The sequence below is a fragment of the Meles meles genome, chromosome 12, assembly GCF_922984935.1.
Source record: "Meles meles chromosome 12, mMelMel3.1 paternal haplotype, whole genome shotgun sequence".
NCBI lineage: Eukaryota > Metazoa > Chordata > Mammalia > Carnivora > Mustelidae > Meles > Meles meles.
In genome coordinates, this window is record NC_060077.1 from 36,021,626 (window position 1) to 36,034,141 (window position 12,516).

Genomic DNA, 12,516 nt, shown 5'->3' on the forward strand with positions numbered 1-12,516 from the left:
CTGTATACTTTCCCCCTGTTAATCTTTGTCTGCCTAATTTTCAGACCCAGGCAGCAACTCTAAGAGAGTTGAAGAAAACTGTTTTCTGTCCTCCGGGGTCTTATGACCGGCTTCAGGGAAGAAGGGAGCGGGCCGCGAGACCTTCCCGCACCTGTTGTTCCTCAAATTCCTTCATCTTAAATTGTTCAGTATGCCAACGTGCCATAATCTGAGGCAGCCCGCTCGAAACCCTATCAGGACATAATGTCTGTTCACATGGAATTAGTGATCGATGAGGGGACACAAATATTTAACCTAATGTTGCTAAGCATTGACAAAGAAAGAATAGAAAAGAGAAAGAAGGTTCTGACATGCCCTTGGCATTTAAGGGTTCTCTGTTCCCAAAAACCTTTGATTAGGGAAACTGTGTAAGTCCATGCTAACTCACTTCTCAGGAAAGGGAGCTAGAGGAGGGAGAACAGGGAGTGTAAAGGGGGATGCAAATACTCTACTTTCTTCTCCCCTGCTCCTACATTTGGGTGGAAGTAGGGCAGGAGGGAGAGATATTTACAATGGGAAGCCAGCTCGGATGAGCCAAAAGTGGAACATTTGCACCAAAATGAGGAAAGACTAAAGAGTGTAATTTTCCAAACAAGACCTGATGGTGTATCCCATGAAAAGAATTCTTGCTATCATAGCAGCTGCTGCCAGCACCCAAGCAAAGGTTGTCTCTGTCATCTTTGCCTTCCACCCATCTCCTGCTTTCTCCTTATTTTCCAGGGCATCTCTCTTCTCCTCTCCTGGGCCCCTTCGGACACTCAGTGTCCCATTCATTCCCCATGCTGGCTTCTGGCTCAAGCGACCCCACTGAACTCATCCTCTCCTTTTATTCTACAGGTTCCTTTTTAAAATTTTTTATCTTGCCCCAAGAAAAAATGTACATGCCCAAGTGCTCTGCTGGTTTGGGATCTGACTACAGTGATTTCCACTGGAGGGTGAATGAGGCTGAACTAGAACTTGCTACCCCCATGGCTCACTAGCGGTGGGCTGCAGCCTTCAGAAGGTTCTTCACGCCTGGGTCCCTAGGTTCCTCGTGAGCATGAACCTCCCCTGCTCTCATCAGCTCTGGTGCCAGGCAGCCAGATTCTTAGACCCACCTTCCTCAGCTGAGTGTTCAGGGAGATGAAGGGTCTTTGTCTTTGTCTTTGCTTGGGAGAGAGTTTGGCCCATGAACTCCATTTTGACTCAGAAACTGTAAGTGAGGAAGCACAAAAGCTCCCATATCACTAAGTTTTGTGTGCTTATTAAATTACCAGGACCTCAGCAGCATTGCTTTTTTAAAAGATTTGTTTTTAATTTTCAGTTTCGTTTTTGCAAATCCATTGCTGTGTTATAGGTTACGTGCACTTCTGAGACTTGGCCCAAGTTTAACCTTGAGTTATAAAGTCATTTCTCTGGGAAAAGAGATTCTGAGTCACAAAAACAAAAAAAAAGTAAACAAAAACTAACAGACTTTGAGGACAAATCTTATTATAATTTGACAGGATCCCCTCCTCGCAATAGGATTTTAGAAAATAATTCTTGGCTTTTGTTGGGATAAAACTGACAGATATCTATATATGTTATGATATCTATATTTTTGTTAACATTAATGAATCCATTGCTTAAAAAGTCACTTCCAAATATCTGTGAAATTAATGAGATTAATATGGAGATCAAAATTGAGAATTATTTCTCCAGATTCATATGTTCAATGTATGCTCAAAAGTTCCACTCAGAAGTTGAAAATCTCACACCTACCCTGTGCAAATCTGAACTCCTGAGACTCTGCAAACCTACTCTTCCTCATCTTACCCACGTTGGCTGATGGCAACTTTGTTCTGCTCATGGTCCAAGCACATGGAGTGACTTAGGCCTCCTCTCTCTCTCACACACCTATAACATGTGATGTCAGGAAATTTGGTTGACTCTACCTCCAAAAGATTTCCAGAACCCAATGACTTCTCGCTTGGTCCACAGCTGTGACTGGGGTCTGAGTTCCCATCCTCTGTTACAGCAGTGGCCTTTGGACCTGTGCCCCATTTTGTCCAGAAGCAAGAGGATTCTTCTAGAACATATCAGACCAGGTCACTGGGGGCTCCAAACCCTCCAGAGACTCCCATTTTCTCAGAGTGAAAGCCACAGGTCTGAGCACAACCTACAAGACCTACCAGGACCTGAACGCCACCCACAAGGCCCCTCTGCCACACCAGCCCTGCCAGTTTCCCTCAGGGCCTGTGTTCGAGTATTCCCTCACCCAGAGCATGCTCCCCAGAGTTTCGGCGGATCCCCACCTTCTTTAAATCTATTCAAACCTCACCCGCTCTCCAGTGCCTGCCCCACTGAACCTGTCACTTGCTCTCTCCACCCCCCTGACATGCTTTCAGTCCCCAGAACTGCCCTACTTTGCCCCCATGGTACCTGGCATCATCCATGAATGTCATTTTCTTGTTTCATTAAGGTTTTTGTTTATTGTTCATCTCTCCCCATGGAAGTTAAGCCCCACAAGCCTGGATGTCTACATGCGTTTTGCTTGCTGGTGTTTAGAGTAATACTTGACACTTAAGAGGCACACACTGCACAGACATGGGGTAACTGGTGACTTGTCCTCTTATTCCTGTGACCACCCCGCCCCTTTCTAGCCATGACTGATGGTTTGCTCTCTCTGCCCCATCACTAACGTGTGAGCTCCGGGGGATAGGACCCTTGACTTTTGGGGAGCCACTACAGTGTGGTGCCTAGAACAGAGCTCACTCAACGCTGCCCTGAAATTGTCACATTTTTCCAGAAGAGAAAGAGGAGTTAGAACATTCAGAAGCTTCTTCCTCCAGAGCCTTGGCGTGGCTCTTCCTTGGGGAAGATTCACCTTGGGGTGATTCCTTGGACTCGTGAGCTGCTTCTATTTGCTGGGCCCTCTCTGTGGTTCCCTCTGTCTCTCCTGTCTTAACCTTGCACGGAATCCTCATTGTTCATTTCTTTCTATTTTTGAAAGAGTCCCCAAGACAGCACAAGAGAGGAAGTCTGTGCGATGGAGAAAGACCCACCCACGGGTGCCAGTCCTCTTACCTGGGCACAGGTAAGATATGATGATGGTACAGACCATCATATCTCAAGCCAGAGCAGAATTTCCAATGTAGCCACCATCCCATAGTCACCTCTGCATCAGTGGGGAGGAGGTGGATGATTGTGGTGCTGAGTGGACCCCGCCCTATCCAGCTTGCCCGACCCTGCAGGCTCCCCCACCTTGGGGTCCCTGGCAGCTGTGACAGCAATGGCTCAATAGAGCAGCCACAGTCTGTCAGAAATTCTACGAAGTGTTTTATGCGTACTGCCTTTGAGGCACTACAACGAGCCCATTTCACATCTGAGAAGACTGAGGCTCAGAGAAGCGAAGGAACTCACTTAAGATCATACAGTCAATAAGCAGGAAGGCAGAACTTGAACCCAGCACCACTTGGCTCCAAAATCTATAGTCGAGCCACAGTAATGGACTGCAAAACGGTCCCTGGTCTATAGCAGTTTAATAAGAACTCACACATTACCCCCACTTGGTTGTATGGATCCGTTATAGACACTCAAATGTTTTGGCGGGGGAAAATCAGAGTACACTTTACTACATATCTGTTAGTTTGGAAATTTCACTTAGTTGAAAATGAAGTTGAGAATTTATTAGGTATGACTGAAGTAAATTGCCAAATCGCTGAGAAGGAAACATCCCTGCCAAATGCAGTTAAGTACATTTTATTGAGACTTTCCCAAGTTCATTTCCTCTTTGTTCATGGTCTTGTAGTTCTCCCTCAGAAACACACGGTGGCACCACTCAAGCAGGCTTTCATAGCCATAAGCCACAGAAAGAGCAGTTAATTGTTACTTTGGATTACCATCAGATTCTGGCAACATTTCGCATTCGTAACTGAACTTTCCACATAAAAGTGATACCTCTCACTATTTTGTACACAAAGTTAAGCAGTGTTGCTGAAGAGTTCAGAGTACAGCAAAGCTAGAAAGATCTGCAACCTTATTAATATGTCTAATAACATCTTTTATATTCACTTCGACCAACACAACTGTTTTGATGAATAATACTTTCAAGAAGAGAGAAGATGTAGAACTCACTCTGCTAGTTATCTTTGAATAAAAGTTGAAAGCGATTTGCTAAATTGACTTAGTAGAGTCCTACTGTATGTTTTTTTGTACTATTTGCAGATAACCTAGTCCCATCTTGAAAATGTTCTCTTTCTAAAGCTGTATCCCAAAGATAAACTTGTGAAGAAGACTTTAGCCTTAAATTGTAATAACTTAATTTTGTGGTTACATTTTATGCAAATATAAATTATACAGATTTGAAATAATATAAAATAAATATTAATAATGCCTGACCTTATCAGTGACATTTTACAAATAACATGCATCTTCTACATTAAAAATTCCTCAAGAATCGCACAACTTGGGGGCACTGGGGTGGTTCAGTCAGTTGAATGTCTTCTTTCGGCTCAGGTCATGATCCTTGGGTCCTGAGATCAAGCCCAGCACTGGGCTCTCTGCTTAGCAGGGAGCTGCTTCTCCCTCTGCCTGTGCTCTCTCTGTCTCTTTCTCAAATAAATAAATAGAATCTTAAAAAAAAAAAAGAATTGCATAATTTGAAGCTTTCAGGAACAAAGAGTTGTAGACTGGGTTTATGCTATTTACTCTTTTGACATTGATTCAAGAGATATTTGTGGAGTGGCTTCTCTGTGCCGGGCACTGTTCCAGGCTCCGGAGGTACAGCTGTGGATTCAAGAGTCAGAAATCCTGCCTGGTGCTCCCAGAGTTTACATGCTGGCGAGAGAAGGGTGCAGGTGGGGGCTTGGGAGACAAGTGGGAATGCTAAATGGGGATCCGTCCTTCTCAGGAAATAAAGTAGGAAGAGGGCCGAGGTGGTGCCCACGCAAGGGTGGGACCAATTATCTCACTGAGCAGGTGACAGCTGCATGAAGGCATGTGGGCATGATGGCTTGAGCCAATGGGCTATCTGGACAAGGAGGGCAGCTGGTAGATAACGTGAAGCAGCACATTGGTGAGGCAGGGTGTACCTGGCCTATTCCAGGGAACATAAGGGACCTGCAAGGAGACCAACCACTCTGTGAGCCAACACACCTTCTTCCTCTGTCAAGACCCATCTAAAATCAGGCATCTAAAATCAGGCAAAGTTTGGATTACGTTTGAAAGTCTTCAGGAACATGTCTCTTGCTCACAACTTCTGTCTGCTTGTGTGATGAGAAATGAACAACTGTTAATAAAGAAGGTAAAAAAGTGCTCATAGCTGGGGCACCTGGGTGGCTCAGTGGGTTAAGCCTCTGCCTTCAGCTCAGGTCATGATCTCAGGGTCCTGGGATCAAGCCCCACATCGGGCTCTCTGCTCAGCGGGGAGCCTGCTTCCTCCTCTCTCTCTGCCTGCCTCTCTGCTTACTCGTGATCTCTCTCTCTGTCAAATAAATAAATCTTTTAAAAAAAAAAGTGCTCATAGTCTATGAAGGAACCCTTACTCACACATGAAAATGTCAAATCCACAGAGGGCACCGGGGCTGCAAAAGCAGCCACAAGACCCTTTTTCTCAAGATTCTCGTGTCGCTGCGGAGACAGAAAAAACAACGCTCTGGTAGGACACAGTCTAGAAAAGAGACATAAAAGGTCCGGGGAGGAATCGTGTTCACAGGGATCAGTAGGACCCCTCAAGCCCCAGGGAAAATGGGCAGCCCACACCAAGCTCCCCTCTGCCCGCCATTCTCGTTCCTCCCGCTGGGGGGAGCTCTAGGCCCACAGCCACTGCCAGAGGAAGGCGGGGACTCAGAAAATCTGCTTCTGGGGTAAGAACAGATTTTTAGTCACGCTCACATTCAAAAGGAGACCTTCCAGATTTGGGAAAAAAAAGAACAGAAAAAAAAGAAAGAAACAACAACAACACCCTCCTCTCCCCAGCTCCCAACAAAATCAGAGATGAAAGAAGACAGTTTTAGCATGGCAAATAAAAAAATAAACAAGTGCTTGAAATGGATAAGTTTTTCCTTTTAAATTTGTTTTTGCAGAAGGTTTTTTTCTTCCCTGAAAAACAAAATACTAAAATAGCAAGTTATGTTTTCATTTATGAATCCTTCTCCAGAGGAAATCTAATAATAACAAGGGGTTCCCATTGGATTCCAGCTTATTTCATAATGTAAATATATTTCTATCCTCTGGGGAAAGAAACCTACCCTGAGCCAGGTAGTTCTCATTTAAATTGGTGATTTTGTTCATTTATATTTTTTTCTCTTCTTTTACCTTGAACAACCTCTCAAACTGGAGAGAATTTTTAGATTCTACAGTTGTGTGTTGGACAGGGTGCGCTTTGCTAGTGATAGAGGGTGAAAGATGGTAGCAAAATGACTTGTTTTGCTTTATTCTATATCCAGTCAGAAAGGTGGTTTGTCCTTCACCAAGTTTTATCTTATTATACCAAATGTTCCAACGTTGAGGGAGCATGGTTGGGTACTGGAAAGAAAAAAGGCTTAGAGGTGGTCCCACATTCCAGTCTCACCTGGTTCCTCATAGGATATAAATTATTTCACTTCTCTGAGCCTCTGTTTCTTCTTCTATAAAATAGGTGTGATGAGACTGTGGTGGATTCAAAATGGCGTCAAATCTGTGACACTCCTCCCACGGAGAGGGGGAGTCGATGTCTTCTACCTTGAACCCAGGGTGGGGAGATGTTCTGTGGATGCTCTGACCCAGAGAACATGGAGGGAGTGATGTTGTTCCAGAAAGCTCCACCTCTTGCTTTTCCTGGAGCCCTGAACAGTATGACTACCCTGAGGCCACCCTGATGGGAAGAAGCTTAAGTGAGCCCAGAGAGGGTCTGTGTATGTGTGTGGAGGGAGAGGTGCCCAGCTCCCAGCTCTCCTGGCTCCCAGCCTTGTGAGCCATTTCAGCTGAGTACCCAGACACCATGAGGCAGAAATGAGGCTCTCTGACTGCGCTATCCTTTCAGAAATTCCTTTCTGTGCTATCATGAGACACACTAATAACAAATTGTTCTAAGCCACTGAGCTCTAGGATAGCTTGCTAAGCCTCACTAGATAAGCGCACTAAGTGCCTATCTTGAGGAGCTGTTGTCAATTTTACCAATTATAGACACCTCCGAGGCACCTAGCCTAGGGCAAACAAGTAGTGAACACTCAGTAAATAGCGTCATCATCATTCTTGCTGTTTGCATTTTCTTACCATAGGACAGTCTATTTTTTTTTTCCAATGTGGGCAAAGAATCCTCTCTGAGCTCACAGAAGACCCTGAAATCCCTCACAGCTGACTCGTCTGGGAGTCCACAGGCTTCGGGGTTGCAAATCTTTCCCAGTCTAAGCAAGTCAGGCACAAGAGAGCCACCGAGTCCAGGCTTTGCTGGCACTCCCGTCAAACATGTGCTCTGCCGGTGAGCGAGACATGCCGGCTCTGCATTCCAGGGACACCACAGGGCATACAGTGCAGCTCTGTGCTTGCCTTTTGCTTTTTTCTCTTGTAAATCTCCTTAGCTACCTAAACTCAGTGGGCCACCAACACAACGGAGCTTAAAGAAGGTATGGTGGCAAGAGATTGCCTCTAAATGCAGCTGCTGGGGCTGGCCTCCAGGGAGGAGTTGAGAGCTCCGTGGCCTGGCTGAGAGCCTCTCAAACATTCACCCTCCCCATGGCCTCCAAGTGACCTTGTCTTTGGTGATGGTACCCCTAGGGGATGCTCCCAGTGATGACACTAGGAACCCTGGGAACATTGAGGCAGTAGTAATGTTAGGATATAGAGTATTCTTTTTTTTTTTTTTAAAGATTTTATTTTTTTTAAATTTATTTGACAGAGAGAGATCACAAGTAGATAGAGAGGCAGGCAGAGAGAGAGAGAGAGGGAAGCAGGTTCCCTGCTGAGCAGAGAGCCCGATGTGGGACTCGATCCCAGGACCCTGAGATCATGACCTGAGCCGAAGGCAGCGGCTTAACCCACTGAGCCACCCAGGCGCCCCAGGATATAGAGTATTCTTAATGCACTGAACTTAGAGAACTCAGAATCCCAAGAAATAGCAGGTACTGATTCCTAGTCTGTCCTGCGTGAACCTGCTGTTCCCTGTCCCTGCTGCCGTGGGTCGCTTCTTTGGCCTGCACTACTGGTTGACCTGTTCTTACTTGTCAGCCATCCTGCCACCACTTGGACTTCTGTAGAAGCCATCATCCCCTCTGAAGCCTTCTGGAAGCACCAGGCTTGTAGTATGAGCATCTCACTCCCTCTTTCAACAACTTCAGTAGTTCCTCTGTAGACAGAAGAAAATGTAGCAACGCCAGGATCGGGAGCCCAGCTTTCCAGGCCTGCATCTTGTGTTTGCCCCACCTTCTCTGACTGGTGGCTCAGGCCAGTGCTTTGCCCATCCCCAGACAGGAGGGGAAGTTGGGAGCGGTGGGGGATGAAGGTGGGGATGACACCGCCCAAAGGTGACAGAAGCAGAAGCCTCCCCTGGAGGTGAGGGGAGGATCTTTGGCTTAAGGACTTTGTATGCCTCAGGAGCCACCTCAGGATCCTAAGCTGGGCACCTCGAGATCGGGTCAAAGGACCAGGACTGGAACTAACCTGGGATGCTTGTCCCATTGGTGCTTTGGAACCGTTGGAGAAAAGGCAGGATGCGCTAAAATCAAAAAGCAAAAAAGCAAAAACTGAGAAGAGAGAGACCTCCAGCCAAGACTCCCGTGCTCCCCAGCAGACTGGGACCGGGCACTTCAAGTCTCCTGCTGATGCTTATACACGCTTCTGTTCCCCAAGGACTGATAGCTTTGGAGCGGGGCTTCCATGCGGCCTCTGTGACCTCCTCTATGCCCACGTAGAAACTGAAGCTTTGGAGCACCTTGTGTTGATCTCAGAGTCGTAAGTTCAAGTCCCACACTGGGCTGCATTCTGGGCATGGAGCCTACAAAGCAAAAAAGAAAAAAGGGAAGAAAGAAAGAAAGAAAGAGAGAGAGAAAGAAAGGAAGGAAGGAAGGAAGGAACAACAAAAGGAGTCGAGCTTCTACTTCTCATGTTTCTGGTCTCTCTTGTCACACGAGCTCATGTTTTCAGTTTCTCCCTCGGGATCATAGCACACATCTCCACAGTATTCCCACAGGCTTGACCCTGGTGTCTTTTGGTGACCTGGCATACAGCCTCAGCTCACTTCTGTTCTCCCCACTGGCCTCATTACCTTTGAAGGACACTCCCTGTGTGGCTCCTTGTTGCCTTTGCTTGCTTCCTTACCCACCAAGTAGCGTACTGGGGACGGAAAGACAAAGGGGCGTTTAACACTGGAGACAGATGGTTATGAGGATGTAGGGTATTTGTGGGTGGTTCTGGGAAGCGTTTCTACATTAGCTGTGGTTTGCTCGATCTCTGTCCATTTCCAGGGGTCAATGCTGGTCCTGCAGACCAACGGGGAAAGACCTTGCTTCCACGCTGTGGGAAGAGGCAGGGGCAATCCACCTAAACAAGTAATCTTGTGGCTCTGCTAAAGCTTCATTTCCAGAGTCACCCTTTAGAAGCTGTCTCACTTATCACTGTAGAACTTGAGTTTTGCGGTTTTGACTTTCTAGTCCAAGGCTGGACCTATGGTTTAGGCAAGCATCCACCAGCAAGCAAATTACCGTTAAACTACTGTATAAGTTTTTGACATTCAAAATCAGCTCTCAAATCAACCCTCTTACTGAATTACAACCTTCTATATCTTACTTCTTAAAAATACAAATTTATAAAAGTGGATAAACTTAGTAACTTTTCCTTTGTCAATGTATCAAGACTCCTTGGTTGTTGTTAGAAGCCCTTATGCTAGAGGTGGCCCCCTGCCTTGGACTGGGTCTTGGTCAAGGTCAGCCGAGTTGGTGCTCTTGGCACCCAGAGACCAGCTTCAGCTGCCTTGCTTACCAGGCATGGAACAAAAAAGACATAGATCTTCACACTTGTTGCTGGGACTATCTGTGTGTAATTTTCGGATGTCTTTACGTAGGGGAGAACTCACAGTTGAGTTTGCTCCTGACAATAGTTTTAGGTAGACAACTAGAATAACATTCATCTTGGGGGGAAAGTCTGTATGTTTTATACAGAACTGAGCATTCTGAATTGAATCAAAAGATCTTGTTTTGAATCTAGAGTTCTGTTGATTTTATTGCCAGAGCTATGATGAAATCTGTTTATGTTCAAATTTGGTAACATTGTGTGACTTTGAATTCTTCCCTGGACAGTTTTTAATGAAGCCAGGCTTTATGGTTGGTGGGGAAACCAGACCTTGCATTAGCGTTCACTTATTTATCTAGAACATGTTTGCGAAAAACTGAGGTCTGCGATGTGGACACACCTTGGGCAAGTCAGGCACCTTGCCTTCCCTGGAGGAGCACACTCTGCAGCAAAACCAAAAGATACTAAACGTTTTTAAAAATTATAAGTATGGAAATAGAGCCTGCAGGGGGACAGGGTAGGGGAGTGTAGGGAAGGATGGGCATGGGTGTGATCTCAAACAGCTCAGGAAAAAGGGAGATGAGATTCTAAGGAAGAGGGCACACTGATAACTGAGTAAGCTACTTGCCCATGAGCCCCAGCTGAACTTGAAGTGTGGATGTGGACCTCTGAGCAGCCAGGTATTTAGTCCCTATCAACCGAATGCTTCATCAGCATGTTACAGGTAACGTCTCAAATACCGAAAAGTAAGAATTAGAGAGAAAGATATAATTCTGTAACTCTGGTATTTTTCCACATTTGAAGATTATTCCTTAGAATGATTGGCTTTTAAATGATTAGTTATTGATATGTGGGTAGTAGAACTGTATGAAGATGAACTGAGGAAACACTTTCATGGGGAGAAGGGAATGGAAGAAAGAAGGGGTCTGATCTGGATTGCTCTTGGATTGGAAGCAACACGGGGAAGGTTCAGATGCTGCGGTTAAAAAAAACAGCGCTTGTGTGGTGCCTTGCTTGTTCTGGTGATGAAATCTGCCCCAGCTCATGCCATTGCCAAAGGTGGGGAGGATTTAGAGGAGTATCTTTTGAACCTACTTGGGGACCACTGCCTTCTCCTGCTGTTTGGGTGCAGCTGTGACCCAGCCAAGAAGGCAACTCCCATTAAAGACCAGGATACTGGTTTATAAGACAAAGGAAAAGCTTTGTGATGCAACACCACACACACACTCACACACACACTGATATACACACCCATATATACACACAGACACAACACACACATACACAAACACAAATGCACACACAGACACACACATGCACAGACCCATACACCCAAAAACACAGACACACACAGGGACACACCCAGACACAGACACAGACACACACACACACACACTCTCACCTCTCTTAGGGAGAGCTGAAAGTTCTCTGAAAAGAGGTTGGCCTGGACTGAGGACTTAAAAAATAATCCTCTACAAGAAGATAAGGGAGACCTGAAGAAAGCAAGTTAAGAGGCTAGACAGTAGGTCTGAGGGACTGAGCTCTAGAAGGCCCATCACCTATGAGTAGGACAAGAGAATGACTTATGATCAATAGAAAGGAAAATTCTATCCTTAGTGGTTCAGATGCTATGCCATGGCCTTGAGAACCAGCTGACTCATCATAAAGAAAGACCACTGAGGTCTGATGTCATGGGTTTGGGGTAGATTGTCTAAGCAGGAGGGATCCTAGAAAAAAAGACTGTACTGCCAGCCAGTTGGTGAGAGAGCTGGGGGGAAGGAGGGCAAAACTGATGCCATCAGCACTGGTGCAGAGAGAAGCAGACCCCCGTGCTGGTCTCATCAACACCCTCCCGTAGTGGGGACAGTAAGCAGAACTCCCTGTTGCACTTGCTCCCACTCCTCCCTTCAGAACACTTTTTCTAAGGATATCCTTGGATACGTAAAAAAAGCAAGGACCCTTCCACATGGAGGTTACACCGTAAACAGTTTTGCTCTAAAGAAGTAGAGCAGTTTAGGGTTTTAACGTTGGATAAGCTTAACAAAGACCATCACATCATTATTCCGCAGAATGTTCTCCGCATACAGACGGCATGTTTGGGCATTCATTGACACCTGATAATAGCATACCATAATTACGGGAGCGCTCTGGGGACAGATAATTAAGACCCTTTGATGGGAAGGCAGCCTCGTGTTTATGACTGGGGTAACAAGGAGCCGATCTGCCTTTCATTAGCACATAATAACATCTCACTTTTATGAGCAGTTCCTTCAGTTGATTTCCTTAATTAGATTTAACTGAAGGATGAAAGTCAACTCTTGCTACACAAAGCCCTGGAAAGGAAGACCACTGTGTTTAACACAGTAATTGAACATGAAAGCCACATACATCAAAGGTACACACAAATAAGAGAAGCATGTTTTCTAAGGATCCCTGGACCAGTGAAGGCTAATTTCAGATGGACCCAGCATTTTCAATTTAAGCGAAAGCTTCCATAGTGGGACTAAATAGGGTGCAGAGCTGGGGCACACG